General features: G+C 35.0%; 1 pseudogene; it reads left to right on the top strand.

Annotated features, from left to right (window-relative positions):
• The window catches only part of LOC110287122 (zinc finger protein ZPR1 pseudogene), a 33,457-nt pseudogene extending 15,035 nt beyond the window's left edge, over positions 1-18,422 (top strand).
• The last annotated feature ends 514 nt before the right edge of the window (positions 18,423-18,936 follow it).

Below are 18,936 nucleotides of genomic sequence, written 5' to 3'. Positions count from 1 at the left end.
TGCATCTGACAGTATTTAAGAAAACAAACAAACAAACAAACAAACAAACAACATTACTCCACAGTAAAAGTACTTGGAAATGGATAATCAAAACCCCAGCTGAAATTAATTAAATGCAAAGAAGAATAAATACAATAAAATTAATGGAACAACGAGCTAGTTCTTTTGAAACATTCACAATGAAGACAAATCTTTGGCCAAGTAAGCCAAATGAAATACAATATTCAAGTGAATAAAAATGGAGTTGAAAGGGGAGACATTACAGCACATTGAAAAAAAATCAGATAAATGTATAGACACACTTGTTATATTTTAGCAAGTTTGAAAAACCCGAAAATAATGGACAAAAATTTAGATATATATTACCTACCAAAACTAAATCAAGTTAAAACAAATAATTCAAATAGCACCATAGATTCAAGAGTAATTAGTCTTAAAGAGCATAAGGCTACATGAAATCAACATAGAATTCCACCAGACTTTCAAAAATGTATTATCACTTGTATTTCTAAAATTATTCTAGGAAATAAAAAAATTAAATAACATTTCCAAATTGTTTTGCTGAAACTAGTATTACTCTGACATTCAAATCAGTAAAAGACTCCATAGCTGCAAAAAAAATCAACAGAGATGAAAATTTCTCAATAGAATACTTATAAACTGAATTTGAGAAGATATCAAGATTACCCACTATGCTCATGACTCATGACTACTTTATCACAAAACTGTAACATGGAGCATTATACTTAAATTACCATATGTAATCTACCACATAAAAAGACTCAAGGACACAAATTACATTGACATCTTATTAATTGCACAGACAGCCTTTGAGAAAAATCTCAGGAGACATTTTTCTCTTTATTTTACAGTCTTTTGTTGACTTGTTACACAGAGCCAACTTGAGAAGCATTGAGGGTTTTTATTTGATGTTCTCCAGAGAAACCCATTCTACCTTTACATTGTGGTGTCTACACCTTTACAAGAGGAAAAAAAAGACATGATAAATGACCTGTGGTAAAATATTTCATGTTACATTTTCATAGGTATGTTTGTACTCTAAATGATAATCTAGAAAAAAATATTTGACTGAAATAATACATTTTCATTGGAAGACTTAGGTGTGCAATGATTTATTAGAGAGGGGAGAGAGACTACACATAAGAGCAAGAAGAAGACACACATAAACAACCAGCTAATGTAAAAGTACAGACAAAGCTGAGAGTGGAGACAGAACTGGAGCTGTCACTTTCATTTAAAGCATTTTTACATAACACTGCTGTTTAATTTTTGCCTTGACTCATTTGATTGGGTGATGAAAATTGGGTGTCATATCTTGAAATAATATGAAAAGTTTCTCAGAAATAGCAATAGAAAGAACATGCTCATTACCCAGTTTGCAATATGCCATCACTTGTTATGTTAGAAAAATAGTATGTATTGTTGTGGGGCTTCAAGTGTTGCTTTTCTTGTTATTTCTTCAAGGTGAGTCAGCAGTAGGCAATACTGCAAGCCAGCTGTTGGTGAGTGGTATTTCAGACAGCTTGTTACCATCTATGGAGACTTCTCCTTGATTTTTCAGATTCTTACTCTTTCCCCCTTCTTTTCTTAGCAAATACACTTTTGCTTTTCTTTGAGGCACATGTCATCCAGTGAAACAGCACAGAAGAGAAATTTTCAAGCTCGTGTTCTATGAGCCAAATCTGGTAAAGCAGTTTCTCATGAAAATATACAGTTAGGAGACTTGTGTTTCCATAACATCTTTGCAGTGCATATTAGTGTATTAAGAGCTTGGGAAAAGTCAACACTGAGGGGTGTTTAACTCTATTAAACCAAGCATGTTTCTAAGGCAACTCAATCCTCTGTAAGCTAACAATGCTTAGAAACAATTTCAGATTAATGCTATATGAAACAAAATTTTGAAGAACTTTGACCTGAGGATATATCTTTCTTTACTTCTTTACACTTTTGTACTAGCATAAAGCATAAATGAAAAATATACATTACAAGGGCAGATATTATCACTCATTTAGGCTTTCAAATGCTATTTTATTTCCTTACTTAAACCATTTCTTCTTTTTTAACCATTGGAAATTTCCCAGGGAAATTACTCTGGAATTCTGTGAGTCTACAATGTTTAGGAATCAGTAATGTCTACTAAAATGTATATATTATAGATTTTAGAGTTGGATAGACCTGCCCTTATATCTGCTTGATTGAATTATTGATTGCCTTAAGTCACTTGTTATTATTTTACAACTGAGTTAACATTTTTATGAATTCACCTCTTTTATTGTAAAATTGGAGGTAATGCAAGTGTCACAGGTTTGTTTTGGAAATTATATTAGGTAATGTATCTAATGCTTTGATGCACCTTTCCCCCAACTGTCTGTCTTTCTAGTAAAGTTAGCATCTTTTAAAATATGTATATTCTTCTAGAAAAGAAATATTTATAAAATCTGTGTTTGTTCTTACAAATCAGTAATATCAAATGAATGCTTATTCTTTGTGAAGAACAACAAAAATTTCCATGAGTTTCATGTATGTATAAAGAGCTATCTTTTTCCATACAGCTAAATTCCAACCCTCTGAAACCAGTAAGGTGTTATGACCTTGCCAACTACAGCTCAAGTTCTTGCTATTAAATGTAGGATATCTCACACACCGTTCTCAAATATTGGCTTTAGCAACAAATGAATTATTAAATGTCAAATTGTTATTTCCTGTGACAGTTTCCAAATGGACTGGGCCTGCACTAACAAGTACTGAAATGTGCCTCCAGCCACCTCACAGCTGCGGAAGACATGGATTGCCATGCCAGTGGTCTCATTTTACCTGGCAGGCAAGCACTGGAAGGCTCACCAATCTGTCAACACACATTTTTCTTTCAGTCTCCTTGAGCCTGTTCTTGAGTTGTTTCTTGTTTAAAGAGAAAATGAAGAGTTATTCAAAGGAGTGGCTTTTTCTAAGGACAACTCATGTACATTTCTTGATAAGGTGATCATGATATAAATTAAATCAACAACTCTCTTAACTTGCTACTATTTTCTTTCCTGTTCTTTTATATCACAAGATAAACACATTAAAAACAATGGGCCTACTATTTAAGTTAATCATAAACTAGACAGCATATAGTACTTCCAAGTATGGAAAAATCAATTGAAAAATACTTAAATATTTCCAAATGGTATAGATAAAAAATGATATCTATGTAACACACAAAAATTATTGTTGAATCTACGCTTGCTACTCGGGAAAATCTGGAATGAAGTTTTTAATTGTTTCTGCGATAAAAATTAAGTCCATATTTTCTTACATGTAGACATGTCTGATATCTGATGACTGAAATATGTTCTTGTTAATGCACTCTTCCCACTATTCTTCCTATGTAGGCAATGAGTTAAGAGTTTAGTTCAAATACCATTGTGAGCACATTAATATTACTTCATTTGGTGAGCTAAAATGATTACCTAACTAAATAAAAATGTAGGATTTCAGCTATATAATATAAACATAACAACATATGACAGAATTTAAAAGATTTGGGATGAAAGATGATAGAATAAATAAAGGTGTAATTTATCTGATAAAAACAGTACAAGGATAGGAAATATTTTTATAAAGCTGATGTTATCAATGGGAAATAAATTGTTGCTAGAAAAATTGTAGTTCCCTAGGAAAAACACCAAGAAATTAACAGGTGGTTAAAGAAATAACTAGAAAATACCTATTCAACACAAAAGAAGAATGTAACAAAGGGAAAGAGAAATAAAAATTACAAAAGATGTTTGTTCTCCAATTGTCACCTAGGGATACCCTACAGACCCCCAAACACTAGACACTATTGCCACTGCTCTTGGTTACCTTCTCCCTCCAAAATTTGATGGTAAGACCCTGTGGCTAAAGATATTTGAGTCATAGAACATGGAAAAAATCAAACTTGTAGTGATCTGGGAGATTCATCCCTACTGGCTAGCTTTCATATTCCTGGAAGGCACTATGCATAATATCAGAGGATAAAAATAATCATTTATTATACCCAGATATGAACTCTATGGGCTAGAATAATGACTGAACTGTCAAGACATGCCTACAGGTGCAATAGTGCAACAAATATCACAGGAGTAATGAACCACCTACTGATTCGATTGAATTCCTACTCCCCAAGGTTAAACACATACTTGGCAAGAGCCTAGGGTTTAGGGCTAAACAGATCATAGGACCCAGGGTAGAAACTATTACTACTATGTTACTATACGTTATTAAACTGACAATTAATAATATATCGTTTCATCCATATATAAGCTCACATGAAATTTCTGAGTGTAAGAACCAGAGGATTAGGAAAACTGCTGGGAGATTGTAAACCTTGTGTTGGTGGCACATGCCTTTAGAAGTCCAATAAGCCATCCATTGTGAAACAGAGCCACCTGGCACACTCCTTTAATCCCAGCACTTGGGAGGCAGAGGCCTGTGTATTTCTGAGTTCGAGGCCAGCCAGGTCTACAGAGTGAGTTCCAGGACAGTCAGAGCTACACAGAGAAATCCTGTCTCAAAAGAAAAAAAATAAGAAGAAATAATAAGAAAGCTGCACCTATGATATATTTTGACTACTAAGTGAGACTTGAATAAGAGTAACACCAATAGAGATGATAAGGGGAAGGGGACAATCTCATAGGATCCCATTGTTAGATAAAGGTCTATAGGAAAAGAAAGACTTCTGAGAGTGGGAGAATAAATTTTCTTCAGGGATGAGCCCTCTGTCTGGCAATTGAATACCAAATGATTAGCCCTGAAGTCATATACATACAAACAGGATAGATAGTTTCAGTAGTTTGTATATATGCATGTGTACATGTATACAAGTATATGGGGAAAAGAGAAAACAAAAGAAAAAAAAAGAAAAGAAACGAAAAGGAAAGACAAAGAATTCCATTTTAGAATGAGAAGATATGGCATTCATTATGTGTGCCATGTTACACATGTTATATTTAGTTATGTGTTGTTACAGCAAGAAGCAAAAGTGGATGGAACTGAAGCACAAAACAGAAAGATTAATGGTGATAGTTTAGACATCATTAACTCACCTTTAATAATGGATAGAATAAACCAAAGTTAAAAGTAAATAGAATGGAAGAATACAAACCTTTAAAACTAGAACTCAACCTGTCCCAAAATCATGTCAACTTCTGTACCCAACATGAATAACACATTTATCTTAAGTGTATACATAAAACAGCTTTCAATGATTTTGAATGCATAGGAATAATGTAAAATGTATTTTTCTATAAAAATGTAATGAAAATAGAAATCATAGCAGAAATAACTAAATTTTAAAAAATCATGTTTCTAAATGACATGGTTGAGGAAATCACAATGAAATTGAACAACTCTTTTGATAGGAGTATTTGGGCTGGAGAAAGTTGTCAGTGAAATGTTTGCCTTGCAAGCACAAGGACCTGATTTTATCACTGGGACCCTGGAGGGGAAAAAGACTTCCAGGTATGGTGAGTAATGCTAAGTAGTCAGAAAAAGAAGGATTATGGGGGTCAGTGGTTGGCTATATTAGATTATTTTGTGAATTAGTTTAGGCCAATAAGATAGACTGCCTTAAAAAATAAATGGTGGGAATTGTCAGAAGCACAGCGTCTTAAGTTTTCTTTCGGCTCTCCCACATGAATATGAAATGTAGTAACATTTGAAATATAGCAAACATATGAAAGGTAGTAAAGGTAAATTCAGATGAAAACTGCTTAAAATGATATCACATCCGAATTAGAAAGTTCATAATTGGTAGGACTACTGAATAAAGGTTGACATGGAAAAGGGAAAGCTTTTAGTTATTGGTCAGAGTGTAAACTAGTATAGCCATTTTGGAAATGAGTTTTAAGGTTCCTCAACCTGGAAACAAAACTAATGTATGACCCAAGTATACTACTCCTAGGAATGTAGTCAAAGGATTTTATATGGCACTACAGAGAAATTCAAATATTCATGTCCATTGCTACACTATTCACACTAGCTAGGAAATGAAGTGAATCTACATGGCTATCAACTGACAGATATCTGTCATCACAAAAATTTCACCTTTTGTCAGAATGATCTTGCACTGAAGGTTCCTATTGAGCTTAGCCAATGTCTTCACGCATACCAAAGGGAAGGTCTTTTTATTCACATGAATACAATAGTGGATCCAGTGTTCAATAATAGAAGCTGGTCCAGTCATTGTGTCTCCTATAGACACACTTTAACCATTCATTTTCTTAAGTACCACTACTCCCTAAACTGCTCCTTTCTCTAAAGTCCACATAGATTGTAAATAAGAGTGAAAGAGAGGATGAGAGACAGAGAGAGACACACACAGACAGAGAAGAAGAAACAGACTGGGGGAGGGGGATAATATAGCACACAAAAAGTAAACAGAGAAAGATGCATGGGTAAGAAGAAAGTGGATCTCAATATGTTGTAATGAAACACATTACTTTGTATGCTAATAAAGAAATAAATTACAAAGTCCCTTTATATAATAGTGATAAGTTAGACCCCAGAGAATAACTAAATAACTTAAGGCTACATGCTAGTTACCAGCGAAGCTAGAGCTAATATCTAGGCCAATTGCTCTTTTGACTCTATAATTAGTTTACTTTTATCTCTAATTTTTACATAAAATTTTTAACATATTTAGTGTCATTCAATGAATGTTCGTTTCAATTTGTCCTTAAGTGGAATTGAAAAAAAAAAAAAAGACCTCCAAAAAGTAATTTATCAGAAATGCCATTGAAGTACTATGTTTAACTAACAATTGCTTCCTGTATGTGTGCATTTGGAAGCATGTCTCTCTGTGTGCCTTTCTGTGTTAAGGTAATAGAAGTACTTTATAAGTAAGAGCACATTTCAGAAATTTATTAGATTTAATATTGTGTGTTAGTGTGAAAGGAAGAGCAAGGGGCAGTAATGCATCTAAAGAAAGTAATTCTAGTTGTCAGGATCTTTGGTTTGAAATGAGAGTAGAATATAATATTAACAATAAGCTCCACCTCAACCTCTACATTAAGTAAAAGCTCTACGATGGTGGTGAGGCTCTGAACTCTTCTCGTCCCATTAGCACATGAATGGATTTTTTTTAACTCTAATGCACTTAACTTTTGAAGTGGCAATGGTAGAAAGATGAGGTAAATAGGATTAAGAACTGATATTTTCAAATTGTGAACTTCTTTTAGATTTTTAGTTCTACATGATTAATATTTGAACTCTTCTTCTCACTCTGGATTCAATTTTTTGCTTGATTATTAAGTGTTTACTTTGCCAAAGGCATAATGATTCTTAAACATATCTCCCTAATCTTAGGAGATCATGGGAGACATTATTTTTAATGAAACATTTAAGTTAATCTCACCATTTATTACTGATTATAACCTTTGCTGTATTAACAAATTTTAATTACTTAACAAAACAACATTTTCTCATCTAGACTAATTCAATATAAATCAAGTTACATGGATGCTAAATCAATACAAAAACTTTGGCCTGTTCAGTTAATGTAAAGCAATCAAAGAAGGTGATTCAAAAATTTCATAAAATTACTCTGTCAAGCTAAGAACTGATGACTTTGGGGTTCAAGACTTTGAAGTATGGTTTTCATGGGATTAAAACTGCTAAAACAATATTTAAGTATAGAATTCTGTATTGTTATGTATGTTCACATTGCTGTGAAATAAACATCCAGAAATATTTTGAAGTTTAAATATAAAATAATATTTCTCTTTTTCTCCTTCTCCTAGTCCTTTACACATTGACTTAGAATTTTGCCAAATTCCCTGTTTAAATGTAATCTTATATTATTTGCTTTTGGGTACCTGAATTGTATCCCACTATTGTAATGTTCTTCAAGACAAGATGCCCTTCATTTTATTTCTGTAAAAAACAATAACAAAAACAAAAACAGACCAGCCTCTTTATGTATCCTTAGAGACCAGGCTGGCCTTGAACTCACAGAGGTCCAGCTGCTTTAATATTTCATTCAATGGATATACAATATTTTGTTTGTCCATTTACCCACAGATAATGGGACTTTTCCCATTAACTATGGTTAAGGATACTGCTATGTGTAGAAGTATACAAATAAATCTTCAAGTCCATGATTTCAATCAATCTAGGAGTGGAACTTCTAGATCTTATAGTACTTTTATTTTTAGTGTTTTTTTTTTTTTAAGCAACTCTGTATTGTTTTCTACGAAAGTTGTACTATTGTATAATTCCACCAGCAATTCACAATGTTTCAACTTTCCCTGTTTCTCCCCAAGATTTTTACATTTTTTAGACATTTCTTTGAAGAAATGTCTATTTAGTTACTTTTAATTAAGTTTTTTTATGTTCCTGAATAGTAATAGTTAGTTTATTTTTTTTTTTTCATTTTTGTCTTTTTGGGTTTTTGAGACAGGGTTTCTCTGTGTAGCCCTGGCTGTCCTGGAACTCACTCTGTAGGCCAGGCTGGCCTGAACTCAGAAATCTGCCTGCCTCTGCCTCCCAAGTGCTGGGATTAAAGGCGTGCGCCACCACCGCCCAGTTAGTAATGGTTCTTTATATATGCTGAATATTAACACCTTCTTAGATTTGTGATTTAAATACAGTTTACATCATTTCCTGAAGTTAACACATTAATTTTCAGATACATTTTCTACTTTTGAAAAAATGGTGATTGGATTTTGATGGAGTCTTTGAAGTAAAGATTTCTGAAAGATTATGAACAATGAAAAGTGTCTGATTTAGACAACAAAACTGCCTTTAAATTGTGTATTTTATAATTTTTTCTTCTGGAATTACTGGAATATTTCAGACAGTACAGCTTTTGGCCTCTCTACTTTGTCTTCTCTGTACATACTGTTCACAATTTCCTCTCCAGAGTTGTTATAGAAAGTAATATCTTTTCAGAGTAATTTAACATTCCTTTTAAATTGTTAAGAGCTTCAAGCTCTACTTCAGCCTTATCTTATTCCTAAATGGCCTCTCAATGGTTTTACCTATAGCTTTCAATAACTTGAAAATCTGTTATTCCTATCATTATGGTAATTACTAAACACTTCCTTAATATGAAATACATCATTCCTATTATTGAAAAGCAAGAATTAGTAGGTCAAGATTTCTATTCAAACTACATTTGTCATTACCAAAGTCATAAGACATCTTAATTTTAAGCTCTTAACCTTCTTTCTTGTCACCATTCCTTACCATGTAGCAGTACTTCCCAAATGGCCAAGTAACTACAGAGAAATTACTTCAAATTTTCTAGATATATAAACCAAAATCAGTGAAAAAGTAAACTATAGTAGAAAATCTGAAAGTGCTTCTAAAATACTCACAATCTCTATTACTATGTTGTCAGCCCGTAAGTGCTTTAACTTTGTGAGTGTTTTATTTCCCAGTTTATATGCTTGTAAATATTTCATGTTCAAACATAATCTGGAGAGGAATCAGGCATACCTATCCTCAAATTCTATTCTCAAATAAAAATGGCTTGTTTGAAATACTTCCTATTAGTTCACTGTAGAAAAAGATAGATTACAATCATAGAATATTATATCTACAAGAAATATTAGTGATTATCTTCCATAATTGCTGTCAGTTGCTGGGCATGATGGCACGTGACTCCACCATCAAGACTCAGAAGTCTGAAGATATAGACAGATGCAGACATTTACAGCCAACCACTGGACTGAAGTTGGGGATACCTATGAAAGAGTTATAGGAAGGATTGAAAGAGCTGAAGGAAATAGCAACTTTATAGGACACCCAACCCTGTCAACTACCCTTGACTTCCTGGAAGACCTCCTAAGCTACCAACCAAAGAGCATACATGGGCTGGTCCTTGGACACTGGCACTTATGTAGCAGAGGACTGCCTTGTCTGGGCTCAGTGGGAGAGGATGCACCTATTCCTGTAAAGAATTTATGCCCCAAGGAAGGGGAATGCCCCAGGTGAGGTGAGGTGTGAGTGGGTGGGTGAACACCCTCTCAGACACAAAGGGGGGAGGGGGTGAAGTGCTCTGGGAGGGGAACAGGGAGGTGCTTTACACATCTGTTGGCCAAACTCCATTGCTGAACAAGCGCATATATTCTTGAACCCTAACTCTGAAGGCATGACTCTCCCTCTTTCTTGTATCCATTAACCTCCTCCCAGTAGCAGGCAAGGTTTGCAGCTTGTCTTCCCTGTTGCTTTCCCTTCAAACTCTAATAAAATGGTCTTTGGTCTTCTGTCTGAGTCCATTTAAAAAATTATTAATCAATGAGATTAAGAGCCCACAAAAAGAGAACCCCGAATAAGGGTTAAGGAAGAGCTACATAATGGGAGTCAGTCTCTAAAACCAATGAACAAAGTTCAGGGAAAAGATAAGAAAGAAAGAATTATAAAAAAAAAGACAAAAACAACTCCCTCAATTTCTAGCTGAGAAGATTAAGGATCTGAGAATTTTGATGACCTTTTGGTTGTTCTATTCATGATGAATTGAATATATCATCCATTCTTAATATACTGCTTTTCTAGTACTTAGTCAGGAGACTGATTTCCCCAAATCTAGTTTTGCCAAGAGACTTTTTTTTTTTTTTTGGCCTGAGAGTTAGAGTTTTATTTTATTTCTTTTTTTAATTTTTAATATTTTTATTACATATTTTCCTCAATTACATTTCCAATGCTATCCCAAAAGTCCCCCATAGCGCCCCCCACTTCCCTACCCACCCATTCCCATTCTTTTGACCCTGGCATTCCCCTATATTGGGGCATATAAAGTTTGCAAGTCCAATGGGCCTCTCTTTCCAGTGATGGCCGACTAGGCCATCTTTCGATACATATGCAGCTAGAGACAAGAGCTCCGGGGTACTGGTTAGTTCATCATGTTGTTCCAACTATAGGGTTGCAGATCCCTTTAGCTCCTTGGATACTTTCTCTAGCTCCTCCATTGGGGGTTCTGTGATCCATTCAATAGCTGACTGTGAGCATCCACTCCTGTGTTTGCTAGGCCCCTGCATAGTCTCACAAGAGACAGCTATATTTGGGTCCTTTCAGCAAAATCTTGCTAGTGTATGCAATGGTGTCCGCATTTATTTAAATATTTTTTAAAACTTAGGATATTTTTTTCACTGTGACAATCAAGATATTTTCAAAGTCAGTAAAGTACTTTTTTTGTTTTACATCAGTGTAATCAAAATAACACTATGAAAAGGTTAACAGTATTAGAGTTTATCATTCTGCTGTTTGTCTTTATGTAAGTAGGAGAGCCTGTGGGAGCAACATGGGGTAATAAAGGTTAATCACTGGGAGCTTAAGGGTGCTTATTGCTTAATTGGTGGGCGATTAAAGATGCTCAAGGTTAATAGCTGTGTTTTCAAAGTTAGTTAGTAATTCCTTTCATACAAGCTCCCCCCTGTGGGAATCACCAAACCTATCAGTCAGTTCTAGCCACCAGCCAAAGGGATAGAAAATTCAGGAACCTAACCCTAAGTAAATTAATGGATGAGGTAGATTGCATTAACCCTAGAGATAACTTTCAAAAATAGTAATCTTCAAAGGAATTTATCCTTTTCTAGCTGTCCAAACACACAGGTTTAGTTTTGTCTTATAGAGGAAAGTTCAAATGTGACTGTTTCTAAGGGCTATAAAACCAATCATATTTAAAACTGATAAAATGAATTCACTACCTTTTAAAGGCTAGTTTCTGAGTTTTATAAACTAGAGCATTTGGTTTGGCATTTTCAAGATGCTGGAGTTTGACTCTATAGTGTCTTCAAATATCAGTATGGTAAAAGGATATTTCCAGGTTTGGACATGTTAGATTGGGATGAAAATCTTAAGAGGTGAGGTGGGAAATAGTGAAAAGTCTTCCAATAGCTGTAAGTATGAGAAATTTATGAGGTCTGGATAAATGTCTTTCTCCTTCTTTGTATCTCAGCCGCTAGGTAAGCATTTGTGTTCCATAACTGATTTCTGCACTGTCTTCTGCTTCACCATAGGCACCAAAAAAAAAAAAAAAAAAAAAAAAAAAGGGAGTTGATTTAGCATGGCTGAAATGTCCAAACTGATGAGCTAAAACAAGCCTTTTATCGTTAAAATTTGATTCATCTCTGGTATTTGCTGCAATAATGGGACATTGCCATATATGACACTATGGAGTGGCAACAATGGTGTGTACATTACATGACACAAAGCTAGCTTTATAGCTGGCTTATAGGAGTTAAAGCAGCAGAACGGAAAAAAGCCTAGCATATTATTAATACAGCTTAACAAGCAAATGCAGTAAGATATCTGAAATTCAGAACTGTGAGGAGAATGGATACATGGAGGACAATTAATAAGGTCTCAAGTGGAAAAGAGCATGGACAATGGAAATTAGACTTGAGACCATGGATTTTTACACCATAGCAAAGAAAAAAGACACAATTTGCAAACAATGTGTCCAGACCTTAAGACTTTACACAAGGCTGAGCTTCAAAGTGACACAAGCAAGTATGCCTGGTGCAGAAAATTTCAGCCCAACACAGCAGGAGTACAAAAGAACAGAACAAATAACCTTTTACTGTTTGACTAAAAAGGAAATGAGAACGATGGGGACAAGGGACAATTGCTAGGGAGAATTTCTCCCATAGTAAAATGTAAGCTGGGCATGGTGGTGTATATGGAAGAACAAGGTATATATATTCTAAGCCAGTCTGAGTTACATGGCAATTTTGACACTATACTTCCCTATGTATGGAGACTCTATCTCAAGAAAAGAAAGAATGATGAAAGAAAGAAAGAAAGAAAGAAAGAAAGAAAGAAAGAAAGAAAGAAAGAAAGAAGAGAAACAAAGAATATCAAGGTCAAAGAAAGAAAGAAGAGAAAGAAAGAAAGAAAGAAAGAAAGAAAGAAAGAAAGAAAGAAAGAAAGAAAGAAAGAAAGGAAGAAAGAAAGAAAGAATATCAAGGATCAAGGTGTTTGGGGATTTGCACTGAGACAACTGGAAACAATCTTTGAAGGCATCTTAGGAATTGATACTTTCACAAATCAGAGTCTTTAGGAGTGTTTTAGATTGCCCTGTGTATTTACACTGGAGGGAGATAGTTGCTGGCTAGAAGTTTAGAGACACTTGCAGCTAGGGTTCAGGAAGGCCCAGGTACAGCTCATCTAGAAGGATACATGGGGATTGCCTACTTGATACTATTGAGGAACACAGAAAGTAGTAACTGGTTTTAATGTCAGGAACTCTGAAAGAGAGCAGTTTATGATTGTTTTCTGTGGTTGGAATCTGGAAATGTCCTTAATCTTGTCACCGTTTTCTTCTCTTAATTTGTACCCTGCCTGGAAACTACTCATAAGCATATGATCAAAACTAAGAGGCACCCAAGCACCTTGTAGATGAGCTACTTGGTGAAATTAGCTAATTCATCACCATTCTTCACTTCAGGTTTTGAAATGAGTCCTATAAAATCCTCTAAGGAAATAGAGTAGTCCATTTCAGGGCATCCATTCCTGCTATACAAGGGCTCTGCCTTCTTTATTTTAAGATTCTATTTAACCAAATAATCAGTCCCCCTCCTGAAATGCAACCTTCCATGGTCTGTGGATTCCATTCCACTACTCAATATTTTATAACAGAAATTTGCGAGCCATTGGCAATGGGTGACTTTAGTGTCTGTTTTTTCCCCCAGGAACCTAATCCTATGACTTACAAGCGTACCAGAGGCTAGAGATCCTTATTCACCCCAGTTCTTTTTTTTTTTAAGATTTATTTATTTATTATATGTAAGTTCACTGTAGCTATCTTCAGACACTCCAGAAGAGGGCGCCAAATCTCGTTACGGATGGTTGTGAGCCACCATGTGGTTGCTGGGATTTGAACTCTGGACCTTCGGAAGAACAGTCGGGTGCTCTTACCCACTGAGCCATCTCACCAGCCCCCCACCCCAGTTCTTAAAATCACTGTTAACAAGTTTTGAAAACATGTGGAATATATGAAAGACAAGGTTTACTAAGATTTTGGATATGGAGTTTGGGGCACTGTTGTACAGTTAAGAATTTGCTGACTCTGAAATGAACACATTGAGTATTTATAAAATGAACATATGCCATTTTGACCAGGGAGAGAAAGCTATAATTTGTATGTTAAGGTATTATCCCCTTGCTTGACACTGTTGAGAGGCAGTAGCAATACTATAAAGTAGCACCCATTATAGGGCCTTCTAGTCACTGAGAGATATGATTCCTGCTCCAAGCAAGTGTGCGATACTGGTGACTTTCTATGTTCACTTTTTGGCCATAAGGTGAACAATTAATTCTACCATGTGCTGCTTACCATAATATACTGCCTTACAACTGGGCCAACCGGTGATGGATTATAGCTTTGAAACTAGAAGTGAAAATCATTGTTTTCATTTCATCAGTGATTTATCTTGGTTACTTATTACAGAAATGGAAAGCTGTTTACATGCAAGATGAGTCATGCAATCAAAACTGATTTTCTAATCTTGATGGAATATTAGACATTAAATAGTGACTATTACATAATCAATACACAGGGTAAAAAGTTTTGATAAACATTCACCTTGGAAGGGCCCTTAAAGACTGCATTGCATTGCAGATAGTGAAGAACCAGAAGTCTAGAGAGACTGAATGATCTGCTCAATGTCGCTCACTCCACTTAAACCCAGGACCTGAAAATTTTCTTCCTGGTAACTATTTATCCAGTGACAGCTTATTGCTTATCCTGAACTCAATATTACATGCATATATAATATATATGTACACACTAATACACACACACACACACATATATATACACATTATATCCATTCGCACTCAGGTATATATGATAATTTAAGGAAAGGCTCGAAAATCAGGGTTTATTCATTATACAACCTTAGATTTATAGATTTGTAAGTCTACAAGTAAGCCTCTTAACTTAAAATATATGCAATTAATATCAGAACTGAAGAACTTTTACACACGCTGAAATTCCTCATAAGTGACAAAACACTTTAAATTTCACGTTTGACAATAATCAGCAATTTTTCTCATTGAATCCTGATTGCTTTGGTTGCTATTTTGTACTAATGAGTCATTCATAATGAATCTTTCTCAAGAAATGAGACATTACTGTTTTCACCAACTGCTACACAGATAGGGATAGAAATTATTTACAATACCCATTAACAAGTTTTGAAAATTTCATCACTGAATGTAGGCTAGAGGTGTGATTGAGATTGTCATTTATCTCTTTTTGCCAATAATAACCTGTTCTTGCATTATTAAATGAAAATAGATTCTAAAGATTGATTTATTTAAAATCATTCAGTGAGGAAATTCATTCCCACATGCTAATCCCCACCTTTTAATATTGTTACCTTGTTGCTCAGTGTACAAGAGAAAGATAGAATACATAATGCATTTCTAATGCAGTATTTAGAAACATTTAATTAAATAGGAATAGATTTTTTATTTTATTTTAGTATCTGGAAAGTTTAAGCAAGGTAAAATTTATGCAAAATACATCAGTGGCAGGGCCTGGAGAGGTCTTTTGGAAAATCCTGTTAGCAGCTGTTGAAAGGATACTTTATAAGAAGTTCAGGGCTCTTAGTATATACATGTGGATAAGAATTTCGAGCAGATTGAACCTATAACTAACAGGTAGGCTTCTGCAGTGATTTTTATAATTAAGTAGGAAATTGCAACAGAAAAACACAAGTGCTATTTAAAAACCCAAACCCCTTAGTTTTTGGTTAATCATGATGAAATAATGATTGCTGTGAGCAATTTCCCATTTGTGAATCTTAGCAGTATTGCTCAATCCTTGGATTTGTTCACAAAAGAATAATTATCACCACTCATAAGCCAATTTAAAAAAAATGGGAAACTACGCAATCGCTTTGGATTTCAAGCAATGGATTGTTTTTCTTCCTTTGATTGCCTGCTTGTTTGATTTGCACTTGCCTAGCACTCATTCATTCCTTTAAGAAGCTCATTGAAAAAAGATAGCCTTTTATACTTTAGAAATTCAGCCCAGACAAACTCAAGACTGGAGGAAAGTATTCTTTACTGAAAACAGGAATTTTCTCTGCTATTCCAAGTCAGTTTAATGCAATAATTTTTTATCTGCAATTTCTAGTTAATTTATTGTAATGTTAAGTCAAAAATCATTCAGTCAAAAATCATGTAAAAATTGGGGGTAGTATCTTCTATGATTTTGAAAATTTGGCTTTTTTTTGTTGTTGTTGTTGCTAAAAAGATTTGAAATAGAATTATAGAAAGAGAGGCAGAGAGAAATCTTATTTGATTCAACAGAGAGATAAAATATCTGATGATTAGAGGTGACAACAAGGGAATAGACTAAAATTTTAATTTAAAAAATCTAATGATTCATTTCTGTATCCTTCAGTTTCATACGTGCATATAAAGAAATCTAGATGTTTTCATCCTCCATCTTCACTTTTATTTCTCTCACTGAGATACTTTTTATTCCCTACAAGTTTTCCTCCTACTTTGATGATCTTTTTTTGTGTATCTGACATACTGCATTTAATTAGCACTGCTTCTGTGGGCACAGGTGGGAGGTTATTTACTGGGACATGGATGGACAACTTATCATGGATACACTAATGAAGGAAATGATATCTCCACCCCCAGTTAAATGACTATTAACTCCCACTAGTGCCTCATGCAGGGGTGGGGCTTCATGTTCCTCTAGTGGGTTAATTTTGAAGATAGTAGGTTCTTGGTGCTTGAAAGACCCAAATCTTTACTTTTATAATGCAAAAACCCCTGCAAATTTTTATAGTTCTTCCAAATGGTAGGAGTCCAGATGCCAGAGCTTGCTTTTTTTTTTTTTCCTGACACACAATACAATTGTCTATCCAATTAAATACTGGGTTCCAGACTGCTTTCATGTCAGTTTAGTACATACCATTCTGAAATTATCACTATTGTACCTCAAAAATATTAGATTTACATTTTGTAGGAGATTTCTTTCTTTAAAGATTTATTTATTCATGTGTATGAGTCTAAGTAGATGTATGGACTTGAATGTTTGCAAGTGTGTACGCCCTATGCTCATGCCAGGAGGCTAGAAGAAAGTGTTCAGTATATGTATCAGAAGATCCTCTTGTCAATAATGCCCCATTAGATCTTATTTTTACATCATTTAATTGAAATATGTTGCTGTACTAAATAAATAACATACATAAATTGGAAATTAGAAGTTGTGGCATCTTAGAGAAATAATCATGAGCTTCTTTTCCTGTGAGGACTGTGGCTGGAACAACACTGAGATTCAGGCAGCAGACAGGATCTGGGACAAGGAAGTGTACTATACCTTGACTGTTAGAGGCCAAGAGGGCATGAATGGAGAATTGGCAAAGACAGACTTGCCACCATAAGGATACCTGGGCTGAATTTTGAAATTCCAGCTTTCAGCCAGAAGGGTGCTCTGACTACTGTTGAGTGACTGATTAGCCACACAATCTCTGGCCTGGAACAGGACCAACCCACATTATTGTCAATGGAAGGTTTCATAGCTGAAAGAATTGATGAATTCATTGACAAACTGAAGGACCTAAATCAAATAGCTTCCCTTTTCACTGTGATCATTGATAAACTCTTTGGAAACAGATTTGTAGAAGACTCACATGCTCCCCACAAAAAATTGCCTTGGTGATGACATACAATAACCAGACCCCACAGCAAGTTGAGATACTGAGACTCCAAGCAGAAGCACAAGAAGAGAAGTAGGAAGAGGAAGACCTTAGAAACAAAGTCTTCCAGTTCAACACAAACTTCCCAGAGTGCAATGGCACAGCTCAGACCAACAGGAAGCTTGTTCAAATCATCCTCTTTAAAGAGGTTATTATCATGGCCACTAACTACAAGAATTGTGGGAATTGAACTAATGAGATGAAGTTCAGAGAAGCAGTAGAGCTCTTGAGTATCAGCATCACCCTCCACATCACCGATCCCTCAGACATGACCTCTTCAAGTCTGAGACCTATAGCATGGAAATCTTGGAACTGGGTTTTGATCTGAGAATGGCTGTTCTTGCAGGGTAAGTTTACTCTAAAAGAGCTATTGAAAGATATCTGAGAATTGGTAACCAAGAACCTATTCACAGTGGGAGACAGCATGAATCCTGACTAGTTAGGGAGAGTGCAGGAGTTTATCCAGAATTTAGATCAGATCATCAAGCAGAAGATGAAGGCCTACTTTATCATGAATGATACAGCAAGAAACAGATACCTACAGAATGTGTATGTCCCTGAAGATGATCTGGAGACAATGGTAGAGCAGTAAAAGTGTACTTTTGATCAAAATGAGGATTTTGGCCTAATAACAAGAAGATAGATGACTATGACATAGATCTGAACCTATGGGAAGCTCACAGGCCAGCTCCACTGCCACTCACATTATAGAGTTATTTATTACTATTAGAAAATTATGAGTTTTCAAGCTCTTGCTTCTTGAGTTAGAAATCTAAGCATAAGAGGTGAGCAGCAGGCTTACCATGCTCCTTGACCTTCTTTTGGAGGTTTTAAGTCAATGGGAGAAGAACCCCCAAAACACCCTGTGGTCTGGCATCACCTTTTGCCAATCTGCCCACCAGTGCTGGACCTTTGAATTTTGGGAAAGTGTATATAAATTCCATCTGACTTTGGGCATATGAAGTACAAACTTTCATCAGGAAAGAATGACTGTGGGGCCTAGTAGGCACAGATCAAGATGCTTACATTAAAGTGATGGCTTTTTAATAAATGAATGAACAATCAAACAAACAAATGGAGCAGTGTTTGTTCATCAAAAAGAAGCTTATAAGCATATTCTTCATCTTCAAAATTTCCCTCTCCCTTTAGTTTTGTTTAATTTTCTCTCATGATGATATTGTTCAACATAAAACACACTTTATCAACCAATTTTAAGAATACAATA

Source organism: Mus caroli, unplaced genomic scaffold (assembly GCF_978045245.1).
Source record: "Mus caroli unplaced genomic scaffold, Mus_caroli_1 scaffold_5, whole genome shotgun sequence".
Taxonomy (NCBI): Eukaryota; Metazoa; Chordata; class Mammalia; order Rodentia; family Muridae; genus Mus; species Mus caroli.
This window is presented reverse-complemented; position numbering and strand designations above follow the sequence as displayed.